Below are 24,261 nucleotides of genomic sequence, written 5' to 3' on the forward strand. Positions count from 1 at the left end.
ATAGCAAAGAAAACTGAGTTCAGAGTCTAAGGAAGTGCCCAGTCACAGCACATAAGGGCAAACCCAGAATCAGAGTCAAATCAAGGTCAGTCTCACCCCAGAACCCATCCCCTTTCCACACATCTGCCAACCCCGTCTCCTGGGGTTTGTCTTCTCTGCATGAGGCTGCCTCTCCTCCCCTCCCAATCAACCCCCCAAAAACTCTTCGGACTCAAGTTTTGTTCCACAGCCCACAAATGCTGTCCCTGCACTTGGGGAGTAGTGCTGAACAAAGGGTCAATTTGTCACTTAAACGTCTGCACCAACAACACACTTTACCTGGCATATCCCTGGCTACAAGATGCTGGGTATCACTCAGGAGGTTGGCACAAGGACATCACATGCCTGGTTCTCCCAGAACTCTCCCAAGTCAACAGTTCCCACCAGTAGAGGTTCTGCAAAATCCAGCTCCTTTTCAACTTTGAAAAGGGTTTTACTGCAACTAGAAACAAACATCTAACAAATACCTACTATACCCAGGCACATGACGTGCCTTAATTCAGCAAGAAATACTATGTAGCCACTGAAACTATACAATTCAGGCCAATGCATGGAAACATGCATGTGAAATTATGTTAAGTGGAGGTAAAAGCAACTCAAAAATAGTGTCTACATACCAAGTTAAGCACACACAGTACCCCCCCCCAGACACTGGTAGATAATATAAACAGAATTGAGTGTTCACTAGAACCTTTAGTAAAGTTACTTAGGTTTCTAATGTGCCCCACCCCCACCCCACGCGCACAACAAAGCTGCTTGTCAACTATTTTAATGAGTCTGGTTTCAAAGCAATGCTACTAATAGTAGCAAAGAATTATTCCCAGCAAGAATGAAAGCTCCTTAAGGGTCATGATCATCTCTGTTTTGTTCACAGCTTTCTCTAACAAAGGGGTTGAAGGGATCAGCAACTATGGCCTGCCTGCCAAATTCCACTGCCTGATTTTGTAAATAGTTTGTGTGTTGTCTATAGCTGCTTTTATGATACAATGGCAGAGTCCTTAGGACTGAGACATGGCCCACAAGTTTGAAAATACTTACTTTCTAGCTTTTCAGAATAAGTTTGCCAATCCTTGAGTTAATGTAAACATATTACATTATGTTTATTCTGCATATAGTGAGGGATTCAATAATATTTATTGAATTATTTCAAATAAACCCAAATCAAACCAATACATAAGAAGGAAGATCTTATTTACCTCGAACACATAATAACAAATGACTAGCCAATAGGAAATAAGCTCTTTCACATGTCAAAAAACAAACAAACAAAAAAATGGGATTCCTGACATCCTCAGTAGAAGGTACGCCTAGAGCAGTTTCTTCCATAGTAGAGGTGGATCACACTAAGTCATGTACATTCCAATGAGTGACAGCGGGTATGGGCTTGGCAGGCCAACTGGCTAGTAGTAGTAGGAATCGAGTCTGGGTAACAGGTCAAGATGCTGTAATAAAGCAGCCTTCTGGCCTCCCTAGCCTCATATTCTAAACAGCTAAGCTACAGGCCCAGACCAACTAGGGTGAAAGCATTTCATTTATTTCCTAAAGTAACTTCTGGTTGAGAGGATGCATCATCAGTAAACAACTGTAAGCTCCACTATTTTCTCCTTAATTTATCAGTACATCTGTATTATAATGAAACTGCATATTTTTAGATCTGTCAACTAGATTTTTCAGAGGCTGATCATTCGGCTGCTGGCTTTCTGAAGTTCATTATGGCCCTAGAACCAGAAGACAGGAGAGAGGAAATGAAAACAGGTAAACTCAAATCAGTTGGTGTCGTCACTTTATTAGCAGATGAGACACCAAGATTGGGGTGGAGGGGTGGTCGAGGGTGAAACCCCAGGTCTTGAGAGCCAAGGTTGTCCTCAGGCCTCCTCTTTCAGATCGCCACATCTGACACCACTGCACGCTGAGAGCACATCAATAATTTTGTTATACTGACCTACTCTTGTAATGATCCAAGAGTATTACTAAGTTCCTTTTCTTTATTCATAAGAAAAAATCGCAAGTCAAAAGGAGATTCAGAGCTGGAGCTCTGAGGCCTAGAACAAACCTTTGGCCTGCTGAAGTCAGAGGACAGGTCTGCCCCAACTATGAAAAGCCTGAGCATGGATTCATTTAGGGAAATGTTTCAAAAAGAATGCTGGGAGGAGTCTAAGCCACTTCCTCACAGACCGCTGCCTCCTCCCTCCCTTCCACACACATTACTTATTCCCAGCAGGCCATCCCACTTCCCAGGAACCCACAGATCCAGAAGTTCAACACACTGGCTCTGAGCCACTGGGTTACACCCAAGGCCCCCTGGTAGTGTCCCTTCTGCAGAATAAGTAGTGACTGGAAGGAAATCTGACTCCAGTCTCAGGCCCACATGCCCTTCAAGCCTGTCGGCACCACAACAGGCACTCCACACTGCTGCTGAACAAATGAATGAAATCCACTCATTATTTTAAGTGAAAATGAAACGTCACACTCGAGGAAGACCACACTCCTAATTTCTCCTGTGACAGTAATCCTGCAACCGAACCACAGGAAATGGACCTCACTTCTCTCTTCTCTCTCCTCTTGTCTCTCCACTCTGCCTTTTTCCTTCCATCCTGAGTACCAGTGACTAGAGAAACTTCGCTGCAGGAACATGGCGTTCTCCTCCCTGGCTGACAACAGACTCTCCCTCAGATTTACCCTAGGAGGGCTGGGAACCCTGCTCACCTGGACCCAGTGGGCTTCAGGCTGTCCTAAGTGAACCAACCACATGAGAAAACAAAGGAGGGAGAATGGAAAAAAGCACCCGCTGCTGCTGCCTCCTCTCACTTTCCCCGGGGCCTCAGCTCTGTCGGATTTTGAAGCATAATGAGTTTTGTTTCATAACAGTCTTAAATGAACTGGAAGGGGGAAGGGGATGACAATGATAAAAATCTTAATTAAAAAAAAATTCCTATCGGCTAAGAGATTTTCTAAGATGTGATAAAAGTCTCTTGAGCTGGGGGTCCTACAAGGACCCGGTATTCAAAATACATTTACTGAGTGCCTACTAGGTGCCTGGCATGATTCTGGGTGCTTAGGATGCTGCAGTGAGCAAACACACAAAGGTCCCTTATTGCGGCTCATATTCCAGGAGGAGGAGACAGGCAATAAAGATAATGAACAAGGAAACTATATGGAATGTTAGAGGTTAAATTGTTTTGGGGAAAAAAAACAAAACATAAAGGGGATGGGGAAATCAGGCAGGAGGAGGCAGGGTGCAGTGTTAAATACAGCAGTGAGAAAACCTCAAAAAGAAAGCGACATCTGAGTAAAGACTTAAAAGAGAAGAGAGCAAGACAGATGGGTATCTAAGTTCTGGAAGAGCAATCCAAGCAGAGAGGATGGTCTGTGCAAAGGCTCTGAGGCAAGAATACGGTGGGTGTGTTCAAGGGACAGCCAGGAGGCCAGTGCGGCTGGAGGAGGGTCAGAAGGTGGAGAACAGTGTGACAGAAGCATGGTTGAGAGGGGGCATGGTGTCTTCGGACCATTGTAAGGACTCTGCTTTTCAGTGACTTAAGAAGTGGCCTTAAAGAGTTGTAAGCAGGGAAGGGACAGGTTCCCCCTTCGATTCTTGCCATCCTGTCATTCTACCTGGCATCCCCCTTTGATACTATTTAATAAATATGGCTCGAAGCAATCTTTCCTGCAAATCCTTCTCTAATAAACTAAAAATTATAAATTCAATCCAAAGAAAAACAACCAATTCTCCTATCTACCTCCCTCCAAAATTAATACTGGACCCAAAGGGGAAGGTGGGTACGAAGACAAAGCGGGGAATGGGTACCAAGAAAATATGACACAGAAGGGCATGGAGATACACATGGAAAAGCACAGAAAGCTTGAAAGAGAGGCCAAGTTCAACAGGTTCCTTACTCTCTTCATCCTCTCCCTGCAGCTTATTAGATCCAAAGCACCAGCACTTAGTTTTTTCAATCCCTGCTGCCCTGTGGCTGGCCTGTGGCCTGATACTCTAATCAGAGGAGTATCTCTTTACATCTCTTTACTCTTTATCCTGATGTTAAGTGGAACTGGGAAGAGAGGGAAGAGAAAGAGTACTCTTCCTCTCTGAACTACAAAGGCAGTGGCCCAGCTAACACTAACCAGTCAAACCAGAGATGGAAAGAGAAAGTTCCCTGTCATTAAATCCACATCAGGGATCACCAACAGATTCACTGCAAGCCCCCAGGCAATCTTACCTGGCCAATCTATAAAGGGTGCTCCCATCGCACAGCGCCAATACCAACAGCAACTTCTGTCCAAGGCACCTCCTTCCCCACACTGCCCCCACATTCACACACATCCCCCAGCAACCACACTGCAAAGAAGAAAAAGAATGCCCAATTAAGAAAAGACTAGGGAAGCCCTGGAATAAGCTAAAATTGGTAGAAAGGAAGTAATAAATTAAAACAATTAGCTCCAGGTGGTACAGTGTAGTTGCTAGAAGAATGGGCTCTAGAGCCAGAATGCATAGCGCAACTCTGCATTCGCTAAGTGTGTGATCCTGGACAAGTTACCTGTGTGACCTTGGACAAGTTATAAAACACATAAAAGAATGTCTGGCACATGGTTAGCATTACACGATTATTTTTAAAGAAAGAAAGCCACTTTTTTTTTGAAAAAGGAAAGCTTCTTTCTGAACCAGCTGAGAGAAAAGGTCTACAGTTTTATTTATGTACATGATACATGCATGAAAAGTCACTACTGATTAATATTTTAAACTGATAATTCCTATTCCATACTTTTAAAATATTAATAAAATGCTCTGGCATAAAGATATTTAGTGCATTATTTATAAAAGTAAATTATGGGAAATGATCTGAATATCTGACAATAGAATGATTGAGAAAATCGTAAAAGCCATAAGGGCTTTTGCGCTGATATTAAAAATGACTTAATGAAAAAAATTTAAAGATATGGAAATACTTATAGTGCCAAATAAAGGATACAAAATTAGACTTCACTTTCAGTGATTATGACATAACAGCTATTAAACTAAACCCTCCAAATAGTACACCTATAAAAGGTAGATAAGCTACCAAACAATAGTAACAACTGTGTGAAAGTACGGGAACACGGCAAAACAGCTAGGACTTGAGGGACCAAGCTCCTAGAAGAAAGGGAAACTCAGTGAGGTGTACATTAGCAGCTAATGTTTTCCCTCAGGATATTGTCCCATCTGGTAGAAGGAATATTGAGGTAAAATAAAAAGTAGCACATTCAAGCTTGCAGCAGTTTCTTCCTGGACTGAGAAGACAAAAACTAGAGTTCAGGGCTACACAGACATCTAGGACTTGACAGGCCAAGATCCCAGAGAAAAGTGAACCACATAGAAGTGAGCCCAGGGTTCTGCAGATTTCCCCTCAAGGTAGTTGCTGATACTCAAGCCATGTGTGTAGAGGGCTAGACTCTGGAATCCAAGCAGAAACACAATGTTAAAAAATCAAAAAGTTAAGCAGAAATTTTGGTGTCACAGCAGAAGAGAAACAAAACTTGGAAATCTGGACCTACCAATAAACACTCTAATAAAGACCTGACCCTACAAATAAGAGCAAATCAGAAATAGACTGAATCAAGGTGATTTGACATTCTGACCCTTTACATTTTCCTTGTAAAATGCTTAGCATTTAAGCAAAAATAACCAAATATGTCCGCAAATAGGACCTAACAGAGAAAAGCACAATCATGAAAAACAATCCCCAAGACAGGGGAATAGATACAGAAGATGGGATACATATGTGCAATGGAATATTACTCAGTCATAAAGAAAGAATGCAATCTTGCAAAATGGATGGACCTAGAAGGTATCATACTAAGTGAAATAAGTCAGAAAAAGAAAGACAAATATTGTTATTATTTCACTTACAATGTGGAATCTAAAAAACAAAATAAATGAAGAAACAAAGCAAAACAAACTCGGAGATACAGAGAACAAACTGATGGTTGCCAGTAGGGAAGGAGGTGGGCAGATGAGCAAAAACAGTGAAAGAGATTAAGAAGAACAAAGTGCCAGTTATAAAATTAGTCATGGGGATGAAAGTTCTGTATAAGGAATATAATCAATAATATTGTAATAACTATGTATGATGACAGGTGGGTACTATGCTTTTCATGGTAATCACTTCTTAAGGTATATAAATGCCTAATCACTATGTTGTACACAAGAAACTACCATAATACTGTCTGTTAACTATAATTTTTAAAAAATATTAAAAATATAAAGTAAACTAAAAAAATCCCCCAAAACATTTTATTATAAATGTAAATATATAAATATAAATAAACATTTTCTATTTTAAATAAATACTATTATATATTATTTACATATCAGTAAAATTTTTACAAACAAAAACAAATTACAAATTGAATAGATGGGTTTCACATCAAATAAGAAACAGTAGGAGAGATGAACTGGTGAACTAGTAAATAGGTCAGTAGGAAAAATATTCATATCGAAGCAGAGAAAATATAAAAATGAGCTTCAGGAACATATAGGATACCATGAAAGGGTCTAATATATATGAAGAAATCTAAGATAAGAGAAGTAAAGGGGCAAAAGCAGTATTTTTTTCTAAACCTGACAAGAAAAAAATCAAGCCATGAATTCTAGAAACTCTCCGAACTCCATGGGGAATACATACACACTTATACACATCATAGTAAAACTGCTAAAAAAAAAAAAGAAAGAAAGAAAAAGAAAAAAAAAGCTAACAAGAAAAAATATATTACTTTCAAAGGAACCACAATAAAACAGTGATTTTTTAATAGAAATGAAGGAAGCCAGAAAACAATGGAATGATGCCTTTAAAGTATTTTTTAAAAAGAGACAAGCTATAATTTTATATCCAGTAAAAATATCCCCCAAATATGAAGGCGAAAAAATTTTCAGACAAAAACCAAGAGAATTATGACACTAGCAGGCAACCTCCACCGCGCGCGCGCGCGCGCGCGCGCGCACACACACACACACACACACACACACACACAAAACTAAAGGTCGTTCTTCAGACAGAAGGAAATTAATCTGAAAGAGGAATGTGAGCATGGTTATAAAGGAAGAAATGAAGAACACCAAAAAAAGCAAACACGTGATTTAATCTAAGTTATTATTGGTTTTTTAAAACAACGTCTTATGGGGATTGAAATACAGAGAGAGAATTAAAATCATAAGACATAAAAAGACATTGAGGAAGTAAAAGGATTATAATGTTGTAAGAAGCTTGCATTGTCCAGGAAATGGTTAAAGTATTAATTTAGGGTAGGCTCCAAAAAAAAAGAAAAAATTACACACACACAAAAAGCATCCAACTATGCAGTCATTCATTCATTCATTCATTCATTTAAAAATACTAGAAAGAAACACAATTTTTTTAAACAGAGGTTTATCAAGATGATGAAATAATGACTGGTTTTCATTTTCTTTATCCTTTTTAGCATTTTCAGTAGAACTTTTTTTCTCAATATTTGGTTTCATATAAAAATATTATAGTATACTTGAGGGAGGTGAGAAAGAAGCCTTAATTTTCTTATAAAGGTTCAAAAAGAAGAAATTCCTAGAAACTTGGACAGAGACCCTATAATTCCACAGCCAATTATGAGCAACATTTGTTCATATGAGTAAAGAATGCTCTTCCTCTGCCAACCAGACCAGGTATCTGACACATCCTGTGCCCCAGACAGGGAATAACTACTCACTCTGTTTGGTGTGCAAGAAGCACTCCTAAAATGGTCTTTCCATAAACATGAGGCAATTTTAACTTGGCAAAAAGAATCACTTTTGATAATAATTCATGTCACCTTCATAGGCTTTCCACAATAGAAATCCAAAGAGCTTCCTAAGTTAACAAATAATAGTCAGTATGCAAGAGACATTTGTACTCCACCTTGCAGGAAGAATACAGCCCCAGAGAAGTAACGTGTCTTGTTCAGAAGGTAGTCCATGCTACATAAGAATTACCTTTTTTGAAAAACAGTAATATTAGGTCTAATGAAATGAAGTGGGTACACTCATATGCTGATAGTGTGAATAAAAATTAATTCTTACACTTGAAACATACTGGATTTCATTAACCAATGTCACCCCAAACAATAAAGAAAGAAAAAATGAAAAAAATTAATTCTTAAATTCTGTGAGGAACAATTAGGAAATATTATTAAGAACCTTAAAAATGTCTATTCTCTTTAACATAGCAATTCTCTTTTCCAGGAATTTATCTTAAGAGAATAATCTGAGATGTGATCAAAAATTTATGTACCAGGATGTTCATCAAGCATTATTTATAATAGTCAAGAATGATAAACGAGCTAAATTTCTAATAATAAAGACTAACTAAATAAATTATGGGACTCAGTACCTGGTACACAGTAGGTATTCCATAAATATTTATTGAACATAGACTCCATTTGAGAGAATACTAAACAACTATTTAAGAAAAATAGTTTCCAAGGAATATTTAATGATCAATATATTAATGTACATTCAGAATAACTCCATTATTTTAAAGCATAATATCATCACTAATGTTTACTGAGAACTTACTATCTGCCAGGCACAGCCACACATAATTCACATGTATCATCTCATTTTATCTCAACCAGTGCTACAGATCACTATCATCATTTCCAAGGAGGGAGTCAAGGCTCAGAATCAAACTCAAGCAGTCTGACTTCAGAGCTTATAGTTATAATTGCCAGACTATACCATCTGAAAAAAATTCCAAAGGAAATTATTAAAATATTAATGGGAATTAAAGACTATATTGATTTTCATCCTTATACTGTCAATATTTTCCAAATTCTCCATAATTACCATGTATTATCTGTAATCTCCCTCTCAAAAAGATAGTTCTATATATTACTCTCACTTACCATTTACACAGCTTCGGTGAAAAAGTCTAGCTCTAATGAACCATTAAATTGTGTCTTCTTCAGGCCTTAAAAGCAGGAGAGAACATTGTGTAAATCTGAGCCATGACATCCTGACTGCGGAGTCCATGACTTACATTCCACAAATATGTGCCACCAACTGGCTTACAAGGTGCTGATTGATGGTATATATATATTCTGCTATTAATTGTCCCAATGACACATTCAAGTAGATGTGACCATTTCGGGAAACAGAAGTTTAGGTAAGTGAAGTGACTATCTCAAGATCACACAGGACACTCCAGTTCTGGTCAAAGGTCAAAGGTCTACCCACCATGCAGCCCAAACCTTGGCACCAACCATTTCCCCCAAATCACATGAAACAGTTAGGGTGGAGCTGAGAGCATGTTCACGTCTGAGCACTTTTGGAAGCTGCCAGTGTTAACCCCCACAAACATCCTACCCAAAACCAAGATACAGCGCTGGAATCCAATCCTCACACAACTTCACAGTCTTCATAAAACAATGATGCAGAAGAGTAAAGAATACAGCTTTAGAGTTCTCAAAGCGCTTTTGCATCTTTTATCTCTTTTGATGCTCAAAATAAACACTGTCAGCCAGTAAAGCACGGGTATTAAGGATAAGGAAGACACGCTCTGAGAGTTCGACTGCTATCCAAGAACACACCCAGCGGGTCAGTGTGGTGCTCCTTCCACCACATTTGAACAGCAATATTTCTGAACAAAACTCTGGCCACACTGACTGGTAAGGCTAAACAGGAGGCAAGATAAAGGGGTAAATCACCTGCTTTTACAGTCACCCAGGTATGGTTCCTAGGTTTACATCTCTGCTCTACAACTTACCAGTCATGAGACCTGAGCAAGCCTCTTCACCCCTTTGTGCCTCTATTTCCTCACTTGTATAATGGGGATAATAAGGCCTCCCTCATGGGGCTGCTTACAGTAGTGGTCCCTAACATTTTTTGTCACCAGGGATGGGTGTTCCTATGAAAATCTAATGATGTGAAGCGGAGCCGAGGCAGTGAGTGATGCCAGCGCTGGGGAGCGACTGCAAGGACAGATGAAGCATCACTTGCTGGCCCACTGCTCACCTCCTGCTGCGCCCTGGTTCCTAACAGGCCACAGACTGGTACCAGTCCACAGCCCGGGGTTTGGTGACCCCTGGCTTAAAGGATTAAATAACATAATGTATGTAAAATATATTACATTATTTAATATATTTTAAATGTATTAAAATATTTAAAAAGATATTTTGAAATGGGACACATTTCAAAATATAACAGTTACCTACTAAGTACACTTCCCATCCCCATACATGCACGACGTGGGTTCACCATGGCCAGAGTACATTGCCTCAACTTCCTCGAGAAAATAAACCTCTTATGTTTCTCTTATATTTCGCCACCCTGGTTCCTTCTTAACTATCTCAAAGAGACTAGATCGATCTCTTTACTTCCCAGACTCCTTTTCAAAACTGTCTACAAGCTTCTTAAATTTAAGCCTCCAAAAGTGTCCTCAGAGAAGAATCTGGCACAGGCTGACGAAGACAGAAAGCTGAAACCCCTGCCTCTACGCTCTGGGCTTCTGTTCAGATTCCATCTTAAGGGTTTAGACAGGGGGCAAAACGAGTCAGACCCACCCTGAGGGGAAAAGAACAGGTGGGACAGGGTGTGGGGCAGAGGGAAGAGGGCAGCCCACCGACAAAGTAGAGAGTGGCCGGGGGCCTCAAAAAGGTAAGAGGTTGAGGGACCTAGAAGAAGTGAACAGGAATTCCTTCTGCAATTCCCCTTAGAAACTGAAAAGGACATCCAAAATGAGAGAGAAACAGTAGGAGGCTCTGATTTGGCAAGATGGTAATGCTACTCCTTCGGCATCACTGCCATGGCTTAAAAGTCCAGATCCTTAGCCCACCTGCCCCTGTGTTTCTAGTACTTTCCTAACTGAGTTCTTAACCTGAAGGCTCAGCCGCTCCAGCCTGTCCTCTACACCTCTCAGAGTAATCTTTGTTATATATAAATCTGACTTGACCCCATTCCCGCACACAGCCTTCCTCACTCCAAACCCTTCAGTTACTCCCAATGCTTACAGCGACGAGATCAAGCTCCATAATGTGGCGCCAGGTCCTCCCTGCCCAATCCCTGCTCACCTCTTCAGCCCTCATCCCCTGCAACTGTCACTGTGAACTTCCTATGTGCCAGGCTCCAGCTGGTTGCTGGGGACACAGTGATAAATGGGACATGGTACAGGGATGAACAAGACATGGCTTATACCCTTAAGAAGCCAAAAGTCCTTTGGGAAGATAGACACAAAAAGGGATCACTGTAATCCGGATGGAAGCCCAGCCTGGGGTGTTTAGAGGACCCCTCTAGAGGATGTGGGAGTGAGTCCGGTGAGGAACAAAGGAGGAAACATTCCATTCAGAAGAAACCTCAGTGCCAAGTTTGTGAGCAGCACCAGCTAGCAGAACTTTCTGCACTAATAGGAGTGTTTTATAATGCTCTCCAACATGGAAGTCACTAGCCATATGTGGCTATTGAGCACTTGACATGTGGCTAGTGCAACTGAGGAATGAACTGTTAACTGTATTTAATTTTTAATTAACTTAAATTTAAATAATCTTGCATGGCTAATGGCTACCATATTGGACAGCACAGTTCTAGAGGATTAAACTGAAGGCAATGGAAAATGAAGTTAGATAGGTCAACCCTGAAGTGATGCTTTGGGACAGACTGCATGTGGCTTCCTACACCATCTGCTGTTCCCTCCCCCTGAATCCACACAACCCCGCCCATGCACCACCTCTCTCTGAAAACTTCCCTGGCTGCTCTACATAGTCTCTCCCACTTACTACTTTCTGAAATGTTTTTTTTCCAGGCAGGCATCACTGCATATATCATACGTATATGTTCTCATAACCATCCTTCACCAGCCTGTGAGCTCTGTCTCATCTGTCCTGGTATTTCCAGCCACTGGTACAATCTTGGCGCGTGGAAGGCACTCAGTAAATGCCTGATGAACAAGTTGTCAGGAAAGTCACTGTAGCCTGGCAAGGATGGGGGTGGGGCACTCACCTCTTCTAACAAAGATGTGAGTCTCTAACCTTGACCCTCCTGAATGCCAGCTCTGTCCAGGGACTCAGAATAGGTCTTCATGAACATTCTGGTTGCTCTGCCAATAACTGTCCACAGTAGGCCTTGTCGTGGCTCTATTTTGCCCAGGTTCCTAGAATCTAGAGGTTTGCTCAAGGGAAGCAACTAGCCAGTTTTTAAAGGCACCTTAGCCTAATGAACAATAACCAGTCTTCGGAGTTAGTCCTAAGTCTGGGGACCAGCTCGGCAACTCAGCACTTGCCCCTCCTTAAGCAAGGTGCTGAAATGCCCTGAGCCCGTTTCCTCAAGTGAAAAGTGGGCATCATATCTGCCTCTTACAATTGTTGTGAGGTTGAAATGACTAACACATCCACACAAGGCCAGGCACAGAGTAAGCTCTCTACAAACAGTAGTCACCATACTAAAGCAATTTGGAACCCTCATCTGGATACCTCCACAGCATCCACAAATTCCTGAACCCCTAAATAGCCACTTCTCGGTTCTCTCCAGGACGCAGGGAATATAATCCAATCTCTGACTCACAATATGTTGCCGAATTCTCCTTGAGTTCCCAAGAGAAAATGTATTTTAATTCCCTCTAACTTTAAAAATTAAAGTCTTTACAGCATTTGGGGGTGGCAGGGGTGAGGAAAGAGACCATGAAATCCAACCAGCAGCTTTGAAAAGGTTACATACAAACTGATTGGAGAAAGAAAGGAGAAGGCAGCTGGAGGGGTTGAGCAGGGGGGATGGAGACAATCCCCTGAGTTTCTGCTATTATTGAATACCCCAACTCTCAAAGCAGCCCGGCAGCCTCCTCCTCCACGTGGGCTAAGCTCTGCTAATGAGAAAGCGGAGCTCTGCCTACATTACCACAATAATGATTTCCCCCTTGCATTTTTACATGCCTGCCGCTTTATCATAGCAGAAGTAGACATATATTTTCAATAAATCCCTTCTCTCCTTCCTCCTCCCCAACTCGAGCTCTCCCAGTAAAAGCTGTTCCCTCAGAGCCCTCCCCCAACGCAATTCCAACCCTGGAGCACAATGAGTTCCACTAATCAAAACAGAAAGAAAAAGAAAAATGGAAAAATCACAGCTGCTGAAAAACAGCATTCGCTACAAGTCAAAGCCCTCTACATTTTTTCTGCACGCAGCATTTACTTCTTCAAGGACATAGCACCCCTCCCCTACCAGAAATCTTACGTAGACTTGCTCAAAGGGGAGGGCGGAGGGGGCGGGTGAAGAAATCTAATATTCACTCTCTTTCCTATTTTGACTAAGCCAGCACAGACAGAAATATAGATAAGGCCTTGAATAACTGATTTAACAAAATGTCACTTATTAAAAGGGATGGGGGATGGGACCACATTTGCATTTGAGAGCTCAGTCAAACCGCCCCAGCTAAAGGCAGTGAGGCCACGAAAGCAAGAGGGAAGGAAACATTTCTCTAGTCTCTCTCCTTCAGCAGCTACAAGAACTGACCCTGGTGGCAGAGAGGCCTTGATTTCTCCTCCATCAAGAACCAGTGGAGAGAAAACCAGACGCGGGGAGGAAAAAAAGGCCAGCTGATTCTTAAATAAGTAAGCATTTATATTGCACTAACTAGTGCCAGGCTCTGTGTTAGGTGCCGGGGATACAAAAATGAGTGATGACCTAGTTCTGCCCACCCCAGTCTAGAAGGGGTGAAAGATACGCCCAGTGGTAAGTATGACAGGGCTGCAGGAGCCCAAGTGGATCCCCCTCAAGCCCACCCCCTCAAGCCCTAACCCACAACCCTGCACATAAGAGCCCTCAAGAAAGATTTAAGGACTAAGAGTCTGCACGATGAAATTGTTTGAATTCCATACTGGTTTCTAAAGGAGCTCATATTCTTCAAAAGGAAAGAGGCCCCTAAATGTCCTACCTACTGTGGGCTTCCCATGAAAACCCCTTGGCTCACATGTGTTCACTCAATTAAGAAAGAAAAGTGAACAAGTCCCAATACTTGAGAATCAGCCTCATTACTGGTACCCTTCAGTTGAATTTTAACGGAGTTTGGTATCTCCCATTGTGATGACAACAGAGGCAACTCAAGAGACACTCCTATTAAAACTCCCCGGGCATCAAATCCATTTTTTCTTTTCCTTTTCAAAAAAATCTTTCAAAAAAGTTGGATTGAGGCGGTTTCCCAAAGACATGGAGAGGCCCTCAGAGTAGCCTGTTATGACAAAAAGCCTTGGCACCCTCAGGAAGCTTTCTGAGGTAGCAAACTGCTGAGGGCCCAGTCATGTCCAAAGCCAGAGCCTGAAGACTAAAGGCCACACTATGTAGAAATGACCACAGATTGTCCTTATTCCTCCACAGAGGGGCCCCACTGAAGGGACAGGCCTGAAAGTAGGAGGCTGATGGAGAACAGCCATGCAATTTGTTAAAATCCAGTTTTGGCTTTAATTATGAGGCGGCCTTAAAGTTGTGTGCTCCAGAATGAGCCAGACGATTCAAGTTTTTAAAAAATGTAATGCCCAAAACATGCTTAAATCATCTGAGTATTTCCAACTAAGGTCACTGAAGTACCAAGCCCAAAACTCCCAGATGATCGGCTTGGTTTTCATGATCTTTTGCATATATTCTGTGTCACATTTTTATTTATTACTGTATAGCATTATCTATTTGAGAATACATCAGATTTGGAGACCATTCAAATTCGAGGACTTTGGATGCTGGCTGAACATGTGACTCTGGGTTAATCATATATTTATATTTTTTCAATTCTACTTCTTGAACCTCCATTTTCTCAGCTACAGAATTAGAACACTATCTACCTCCTATGAATGTTGCAAGACACAGATAAAATAAGACATGCCAAAGAGGCTTTGGACCTATAAAATGCTAGGTAAACATTAATTATTTCAGTGACGGCATCCATTTCCTCTCTCTCTCTGATTTTTCGTTGATTATTTCCCCCCCATGAAACCAGACTGATATCGGCTCCACCGATCTCTCAAAACTGATGACTTGTATTTATTATACAAGAGGTCCCATTATCCACAGGTGTGTAAAATCTGACTGCTGAATCTAGGTGAGGGATACAAGGGAGTTTACTATACTAGTTTGTCTGCTTTTGTGTATGTTTAAAGATTTTTCATAATAAAAATTAATGTAGGAAGAGAAAGAGACAGAGAGGGAAAGAGAGAGAGAAAGAAAGACAGAGAGAAAGAGAAGGAAGAAATAGGAAGGGAGGGAGAAAGAGAAAGAGAAAGAAGGAAAGAAAAAGCCAGCCTCGCCCTATCAGGCAGATACCAGGGGTCCCATTAGTGAAAAGCACTGGGCGTTTTTTAAAACTGGAAATTACTTTCCAGCACACACAGTAAGACTAAGGGCTAAAGGCTGTTTTCAGGTAGACTCAGCTTTATAAAACAGTCTTCATTTGCAAAACAAATGCTAAATGCAAATGAAGACTGCTAGACCTTGGGACCACAGTCGGTTTCTTGGATAAGTTCAAGGTTCCCCTGCACCCAGTACAAACCAAGTTAATTTGGCCCTTTGGGTGGACAGGTCTCAAATTCTAAATATGGCATCAGAGTTTGAACCTACATTGACTATCATTTCACAGCCAGCATTCTAATGCCAGCCTTCCAACAATAAGAGCAGTTTCACTAAAAGGATCACAGAAGACTTACAAACTCCAAATAAGAAAGTGGCTTCAAAGAAGAACCATCAGTGGGCGTGGACAGGGTGAATCATTTTTAGTAGAAGCTTTGGGAAATTAAGGGAAATGTTCCATTGGTTGTTAAGTTTTATATCTGAAAAGGAGATCTGGCTGAAGATCAATTCACCTCGCTGCTGCCTATTGTACACACGATGCCTCTTACAGTTTATATAGCACTTTCTGTATATTATCTGATTCTATCCTCACAACTCTTAAGAGGAGAGGTGACAGATGGTATCACCCTCTTTTTGCAGATGCGGAGACAGGCTCAGAGGCTGACTTGTCCAGAGCCAAAGACAGATGTGGACCCCAACCCAGGTCTTCTGGCTCTTTCCTGACCCACCCACCTCCCATGTAAACCCCAGGCTGGTCACAGAGACGGGCAGTCTAAGGCATATTTTTGTGAAAGCCAGCCTAAAGGAGAGCTTTGCCATTTTGGGGAGCTTCTTGTTTAAAACATATGATACAGTGCCCACCAACTTTTGAACAGGGTTAAAAATCACAGATGTCTTTTTCCAATCATAGTTTTCAAATAAATCTAATGTGAGGCCCAAATTACATTAACTGGAGACTCTTTTCCCCAAGCAAAAGAATCTGCTCATTCCTCTGTACTGCTCAGTAATGCAGTCAAATGCTCAAAGAAAAAAAAAATGCAGTACAATTTTCTGATGCAGTCTTAACCCTTGCAATCTCCAGCTAGAGTCAAGTCTTGAGTCCACAGCCCTTCCCAAGGAAGGAGCAGCATCAGCAATGGAGAGGCAGAACACCTCGGGGTCCGCACACAGCTCTCTCACGTTCCCCTCACTTGCACCTTTGCTGTGCTCTAATTTTCTCTCCGGCCACATGCAGGAAATGTCCCTACCCCAGGAAATGCCAGATATTCCCCCACAGACCTCGAAGGTTTTTGCTCAGCTGATACAACCCATCGCTCTTAATAACACCCTCTCCATTGATCTTTGCCATCAGCACATAAATATACCACCAACCTCCCCCCCCCAAAAAAAATCCTTCCCTTCACCACACATGCTTCCAGCTCCTGCTCCATTTCTCTGCCTCCCCTTCACAGTCAAGCTTTGCCCAAATGTTGTCTACACATGCTACTACCAGTTCCTCACCTCCCATTCCCCTCCCAAACTCCTTCCAGTCTTGTTCCTACCCCTCCATCGCTCCACTGAAACTGTTCTTTGCAAAGTCACCAATGGCTTCCATTTTGCCAAATCCAATGGTGATTTTTTTTCCCAGCCTTATCACAAAAGGTAACATACACATTGCCTTTTCTCCTCTCTCTCCAGGCTCCTTAGGACTTTTCATCCAGTCTCCTGAACTAGAATACCATCCCCTGGCTGATAGTTCCTACATTTTCATCTCTTGCCTGGCCACTCCTCTGGCACTGGATGCTCTATCAGACCACCTACTTAACATCTCTACCTGGAGTCTAACAAACATCTCAAAATTAATGGTGCCCAAACTGAAACGGCTCAATTCTGCTCTCCTCACCCTCTCTCTCCCCCATCTCAGCAAACAGCAAACACCCATCCACCCAACTGCTCAAGCCAGAAACCTATTACCTATTCCTCCTTCCGGCACTTCACCAAATCTATCAGCGAGCCCTGCCCACTGTACCTCTAATGTGCATTTCACATCTATTTGCTCTCCTCCATTCACCTCCTATAACCTCCTCACCAAGCCTGCTCCAACTGCCTCTTTTCTGAGCTCCCCAATTCTATACCTGCCCTCTCCACCAATTCAGGAGTTAGGGGGTGTCACTTCCCACTGCAAACTTTCAATGACTTTCCACTATGCTTTGAACAAAATCCAAACATTTTCAAGGCCCCCAGAGCCCTGCATAATCATCTAGTGCTGCCCTCTCTCCCTCCACCTTATCCATCCGTGCCTCTTTTCAGTTCCCCCCAAAGCCAGAGTCCTTCCACACAGGCTCTCCTTTGGCTGGTGCCTTCTGTCTCCCCTCATCTCCAATCCTCAGAGAGGCTTTTCTAGGCTATTTTAGCTAAGTAAGTCCAGGTCACTGTCCCGGGGATTTCATCAGAGCACTTATCACATTTTGCAATATATATTTCCTTACATGTCCACCTCCGCTCTGGACTATAAACTGCAGGGTTGGTTGTGGGTGGGGGGCAGAGAGAGACAATTATGTCTGTTGGAATTATCAACATATTCCCAGAGCCCTAACGTAGTGCCTAGAAAATAGTAGGTGCTCGGTAAGTAGCTACCAAAAGTACAAATGAATAAACAAATACATGTTTTATATTCTATAAGCTCAGACTTATCACTGCCATTTAGGCACACAGGTTCTTTTTCCCCTTACTCTCTATCCAAAAAAAAAAAAAAGTTTTAATATTGCTGAACCAACAGCCCAATCGCTCAGCATAGTCCACTCATCTCCAGCTTGCAGTCTTCCATGAGGAAAAAAGCAAAAATCATCCATTTCCTCAGTAAACACAAATTAACCAGAAGACCCTATAGGCAGCTGCTCTAAGCACTTGAAAATTCTTAGAAAAATATCACTGGGGCTCTTTGTTGTGTGTTTTCTTTAACTCAGAAGAAAAAGATTTATTAAGAGAGCCATGGGATAAAACTCATGTAACCAAACTTACAATATTCCTTAAAATGCCACCATTCCCTTATGAAAGCATGCCAATAACTAGAATCCAACTGGCTCTTGTCTCCCTCTCAGCACAAAAGAAATCGACTATGTTTTAGTTTCCCCTTTACTGGTTCCCCTCCAACAATTAAATTCAGAAATATTACTAATTCACAAGATCCCAGCTGATTCTAATCCTCTCTCCTCCATAAATCACACAGTTTTATGAAGTCAGAAATAAAATGAACTGAATTCCAACTGCTTTTAGAGCAGGATGATCAGCACCCATTTGTACTTCCTGGGGTCTGAGCCACTTGTCTGAATCCTTACTTTTCATGTCAATGTTCAAAGTCAATAAAAATATCAAGAGCTTTTCCCCAAAAAATGCCCATGGTGAAATATATGATAGGCCAGGAGCGACAGCAATACATTATCATTATCATGAACCCTATCACAAATATACGAACAAATCCCAATTACCCACATGTGAATTCTCCACAGAAAGTGGGTAACGCCACACTAGGCTTTCTGGTCTCCCATTGATACCCTAGACTACCTCCTCCAACGCTGCCTGGGAATAACTGCTCAATTAACCTTAGGCTTGACCAAGCATAATTAGACAGGTGTACCAGCTGGCTGCAGCGAAAACTTCCAAGATGAACTGAAATTATTTTTGGTGTCTAAGATTATGTGCGCCACTCTCTATTAGCACATATAATTGGTATCAATCATGCACTTTTTTTCCCAAGATGGCAGCAGACTTTCATAAGTATTTTCTTGCATTTGAAGGTCAAGATTAGGCCACACAAGAGTCCTTTCTGGAATGTCAGTGTTCAAATCCACTCTCTCCATGAGAAGACAAAAACAGAAGTTAATCAACTCACCCAAGTCCATGAAGCAATTTGGCCGTTGGCCCAGGAAGACACTGTAGAGACCTCTGGAGACCTCTCTCCACAAGACCAAGTCATAGAATTTCAGACACGAATGGAACTCAGAGATCAAACCGTGCAATTTTAATATAAAAGATACAAAGCCCAGAAATGCTAGAAACAGGTACCCACCTCACTTTTCAGTGACCTTTTCCCCCTGCTTTGAGCATCAAACCACCTTAAAAGTTCTTTTGTCACTTTATAAATACAGTACAAATACCATACAGTATTTATAAATACTGTAAACTTGAACCAACTACTGGATGTAAAACAATGTTAACACTTTCTGATTAATTCACTTTATAGAGAATCCTTATACTCTCCCTCCCCCCCACCCCAAATAAAAACAATGCTTTTGATTATGACCAACCCAATCATCAAAGAGAAAAAGAATATTAATAAGTTTTGTTTTTGTGACAACACATTTTATTATGTAAGCAGTAGTCTCCTTATTTATAATTAATGCTCCTACCTCAACAAAAACCTCAGGCCCAAGCAGATTAAAGAAGGCAAAACTGAGTACTTTCCACTCAGAAGAACTGTTTTCACAGCAAGTTCACATAAATGCTATGTGATTATTAACACATGCCTCTATGTGGAAAACCTGCTTACAAAGCTGTGAAAAGACCCATGTTTACTATAGAACCTATAAAATTAATCTTCTAAATGCCCATAAAGCAGAAGGGAAGCTCTCTTTTTTGAGATGTCAAACTGGCTTTAAAACAATCCTTTGGCGAAAATGGACATGCCTAAAAGGGCGGGGCCCATAGAGGTGTGTCGCTCCCAGTATCAATTCCTATAAATCAAATCCTGACAATCACCACAATATTTTAAAAAGAATGAATTATGATTCATAGGCCTTCAAACTTTTATTACCACAAGAACATTCCCAGCAGAAAAAGAAAAAAAAAAAAAAAAAAAAAAGCTACTGTGACTTGATTAATGGCCGAAGCAAGACAATAAAATAAGTCTCATAAATATAAGAAACAAAAAATTGAATGACTGCTCTTGGCTTCGAGGGTACACATGTCAACAATTCCACTACCTTGGGATAAACACACATAAAGATTGTGTTTACTGTCCCAACATATACACCAACCAGACTCAGATTTTCATCAGGGAAAAAATAATAGCTAATTTGTTTAACTAATGCCTAGTTAGGAACATTTGATAAGTGGCAATAATATTTAATTCCCAACTAACTCTCAAGCTGCCAAATATCAAATTCTCAATCTGGAAATATGATGACAGGAAAGAAAAAAAAAGCACTGTCCAGTGGTAATGTCTTTTAAAAAAAAATTTTTTTTTTCCCCTGCTAGAATTGAGCCTGACAACAGAACTGCAGAAAGCTCAACCACCTTTAGTTAATTTAACCATAGTACCTAGAGTTTACTCCTTGACCCTACTAAATATGTCTGGGTTTGAACCTCTGGGGCTAAAATTATCCTGGCAAAGTTAAAACTCCCCGTGTAATCCAGGTACCTGACAGCCAAGACCTACAATCCATCTGCAGAAACCCATAGGCTGAGGACCAGGAAAACAGAGGCAAGGAAAAGCAAAGACTGCTGGTTAACTAGTTAACTGCTGAATATTTCTGCTTGTCGTCTTTTCAGTGGTCATCAAAACCACGTTGTCCCTCACCAGACTGCTTTCTTGAAACTGTTTGTGATGCGCAAGGTTGATGCCAACTGGGACAACTGAAAATTCCTTTCTTAAAGCTCTGCTCCATGGTCTGCTAAAAAGTGCACCCAGTCGGCTTTCGAGAGGCATTTTTTAAAGAACTCTTCAGCCATCCCTAAATCCATCATTCCTGAGCATCACTTCCATGCACTTCACCAGACAGCCCAGGTCATGCTGTTAGCAACCGGCTTCAACACCGTTCACTTGCCAAAGCCGCGTCTAGCCTGAGAAGAGTTTCCACAAAGCTGGCTCTAACAGGCCAGTCGAAGGCACACGGAGGAATCAGAAGTCATTTTCTTTTAACCTAAGGATGGCAGGCGCACATGCTCCAGCTCAATGCTGGCCAGAGGCTGCTGGCCAGAGGCTGCCCGCCAGGTGCTCTCGGCCTCCGCCAGTGAATGGGTGGTTTTGTGTTGTTTTCTAATATCTATTTCTTGAGACCACCAGCAGCAACTTCTCACTTTCCCAAACTGAAGTTGGGGAGTGGCAGGGCAGGTTTCCCCCCTCCTCACACATTTCTCCCATCTGGGTGGCCACTTTAACTTCTGGGGGGTACCGAGCCCCCAAAGAGCCCACAGGCGCATATACATACACATATTCATCATGTCAAAAACCCCAAAAGGCACATCCCTAGGGTCCTGCGGTTTCTTGGCTGGAAGAATGAAGGCTTTATAACATCACAACCTTCAGTTGCAAGCCCCACCACCACCCTTTAAGCCGGGACTGCCAATTATAGCACCCACCTTACCCCTCCCCCTTTTCTGGGATGCCGTGCAGCCCAAAGAGGGGAGAAGGGAAGCAGAGAGAAAGGCCTGTTAACATACTGAAAGTAAAGAAGTCGGGGAGACTTTTCCTTCTCTGACCCCTCACTTTGTCCCTTCCCCTCCCCCCTCCGTCTTCTCACGGAGCATCCCCCAACTAATTTTTTTTAAAATGAAACTTAATAAGCTTCTTGCCTACCTTGGCTGTTTCTGCAACAAGTGCATGGGCAATCCGACAAGAAGACCAGCCTCCGCTTGGGGGATAAGATGGGGGGCGAGCAGAGCTGATGGAGTAATTTTAATATTAATTTATGTCAGAGCCGCCTTCTCGAAGCGCTACTCACTTACAGTACTGCCCTCAGCCTGTAAACAAATATCGCTCCGCCAGGAAACATACTCCCCAGATGCAAGCCCCTCTGCCCAGCAGGGAACCTGGCCCTTCGCACTCCCCGCAACCCAACAGAGAGCTCCTCCACCCCGGGTAGGAAGCTCTGGGTTTCCAAAGCACCAACCCACCACCTCGCCACCACCCTAACAAGAAACTTACTCGGTCCGTCTACGCCTCACCCTCCCTTCAGGAAATCTACTCTCCATATGCATTCAGCCTCCCCGCAGGAAATCTGCTCCCCCCTCCCCCCTTCTATATACAAGTACCCCTCCCTCTTCTCCTCCCCACGCGCCCTCCCCGGCCAGAAACTTACTAGCGAGCAAGCGTGCAGGCTCTCCTGATCCTGGAAACTTACTCCTAGATATAGCGCCCGCCAGCCCCCTTCCCGGCCCTGCTACCCTTCCTGCCCTCCGCCGCAAGCAACTCCAAACTCTCCGCATCCAGCCACTCTCCCTCCCCGGTGGAAATTTGCAGCGCGGGGCTGCGCGCGTGCATCCACCCTCCCCTTCAGGAAACTTACTCCCCATCTGCATGCACCGCCTCTCAGCCATCGCTTAGAGGGAAGGGGGTGTGCTAGGGAGACAGAAATACATATGTATCTCTTGCCCCTCCCCCGGCCGCAGCCCACTCGGGGCCGAGCCGCGGTAACCTGGCCTTACCTTTTTCATTGCTCCCCACCCTCGCCCCCTCCCTTATTCCCCCTTATCCGCTCCCCGGCGCCCCCCTCCCTTTTTTCACCCCTTACCCACCCCTAGCAACCGTTCCCAAGCTCCTCTCGGCCTTTTTTTTTTTTTAATCCAGGATGCAAATTCCTCCCCTGTCAGCAAATCGACTGTCAAATTATTTTCTTGCAAAAGGAGAAAGGCGGGGGGTGGGGGGGGAGCAGAAGCAAAAGGGGGGAGGGCGGGCGGGGGAAGAGAGAGGGGGATTCAGAGGAGGGTAGAGATATCCCTCCGCAGAGCTGGGTCTGGCCGCGGGCAGGGAAGCAGGAAGTAAGGTGTCCAGCGCCGCGGCCGGCGGGTCCTCAGCCGCGGCCCCCACCCACGCCCCATGTCCCTCGGGGCGCCGCGCTCTGGCGGGCGCGGGCCGCCCGGCGCATTGTTCGCAGCCTTCCCGGCGATACGCTGCCGACCTTATTTGTGTGCTCTGCATGTGCGTGAGGTTGCACCTTTTGTAGGCTGGCGAGACTCGACGAGGTTGGGGAGGCGGGGGGTTGCGGACCGCGTCGCGGCCCCTCGCGGGACCTGTCAGTCCCGAGTTGTGGCAGGCTCTCCGGCGTGACCGGAAAATCGAGGCCCAGCAGAAGGCGGCGTGGCCGGGAAGCTGCTGCCTTAGACCCGGACCAGTGCAGGATTGCTTCCTGCGTAGCCGTCCCGGTTATTGTAACGCGCTTTGCAATCCAAAGACTAGGGTTCGGGTTTTTGGTTTATTTTGTTAAAGGGGTTGCAAAGATGCCAGAGTCTAGATGGGCTGCGGGGGGGGGCGGTCTGCGCCTAACCCCCACTGCACCCCCACTTCAGCGAGGCTGGGAGAGGCCCGGGCTCCGGGGAAGGAGCTAGAGGTTCGTGAAGCGCGCGGCTCCATCCCTCCACCCCGATGGGGGCGGGGAGCGGGTGCAGCAGGCGGCGCTGGAAATGCAGCTCTCTGGGGAGGGTCTCCATCTCCGCGGCGCAGCAGGCCAGGGAGGGAGGTTGCCTAGGAGAGGGGCCGGGCCGGGAGGCGGCGGAGGGGAGGGGGCGCGGGTGCCGCCGCGGCGCGCGCTCGCCCCTCCTCGCGCGCCATGACTGTGGAACGTGGTGCCGGGGAGGAGGGCCGGCCGCCGGGGGCCGCCCGGGGCTGCTCAGCATTGGTGCGGAAACCCGAGCCGGGAGTCGCTCCTCGCGCAGTCTCCTCCTCCTCTGCGGGGGAAACCGCTGCACCCAAACCGAGAGCAGCTGCGAGCAGGGGGCAGGGCGCGGACTGAAAGGCGAACCCAGGGTTCAAACCTCGGCGGCGCCAGGAGGGCGAGAGCAGGACAGACCCCCACGTCCCGCAGCGGCGTGCTCCAGCCCGAGACCCCGGCATTTCCAAGCGTCTTTCCTGGCCCGAGGAAACGTGAACCAAAGATGGTTCGGCTCAGCAGACCGCCTCGAGTCGGGTTCGAGGCATCCGTCTCACGGAGGGCCTACGACAGCGAGTC

General features: G+C 43.8%; 1 protein-coding gene across 29 annotated transcripts in view; it reads right to left on the reverse strand.

Annotated features, from left to right (window-relative positions):
* The window catches only part of TRERF1 (transcriptional regulating factor 1), a 186,640-nt gene extending 162,857 nt beyond the window's left edge, over positions 1 to 23,783 (reverse strand). For 12 of the 29 annotated variants that reach the window (XM_016128569.2, XM_016128568.2, XM_016128563.2 and 9 more), the window contains exons 1-2: positions 22,396 to 22,848; positions 21,894 to 21,978 (exon numbers count right to left, since the gene is read on the reverse strand). The gene's annotated coding sequence lies outside the window, so the exon portion shown is untranslated. Of the gene's footprint in view, positions 1 to 4,256; positions 4,376 to 21,893; positions 21,979 to 22,241; positions 22,315 to 22,395; positions 22,959 to 23,214 lie in introns of those variants that run through there. The other 17 variants (XM_016128554.2, XM_016128555.2, XM_016128547.2 and 14 more) reach the window with 11 other exon arrangements.
* Between the last annotated feature and the right edge of the window lie 478 nt (positions 23,784 to 24,261).

This window comes from Rousettus aegyptiacus, unplaced genomic scaffold (genome assembly GCF_014176215.1).
Source record: "Rousettus aegyptiacus isolate mRouAeg1 unplaced genomic scaffold, mRouAeg1.p scaffold_m13_p_1, whole genome shotgun sequence".
Taxonomy (NCBI): Eukaryota; Metazoa; Chordata; class Mammalia; order Chiroptera; family Pteropodidae; genus Rousettus; species Rousettus aegyptiacus.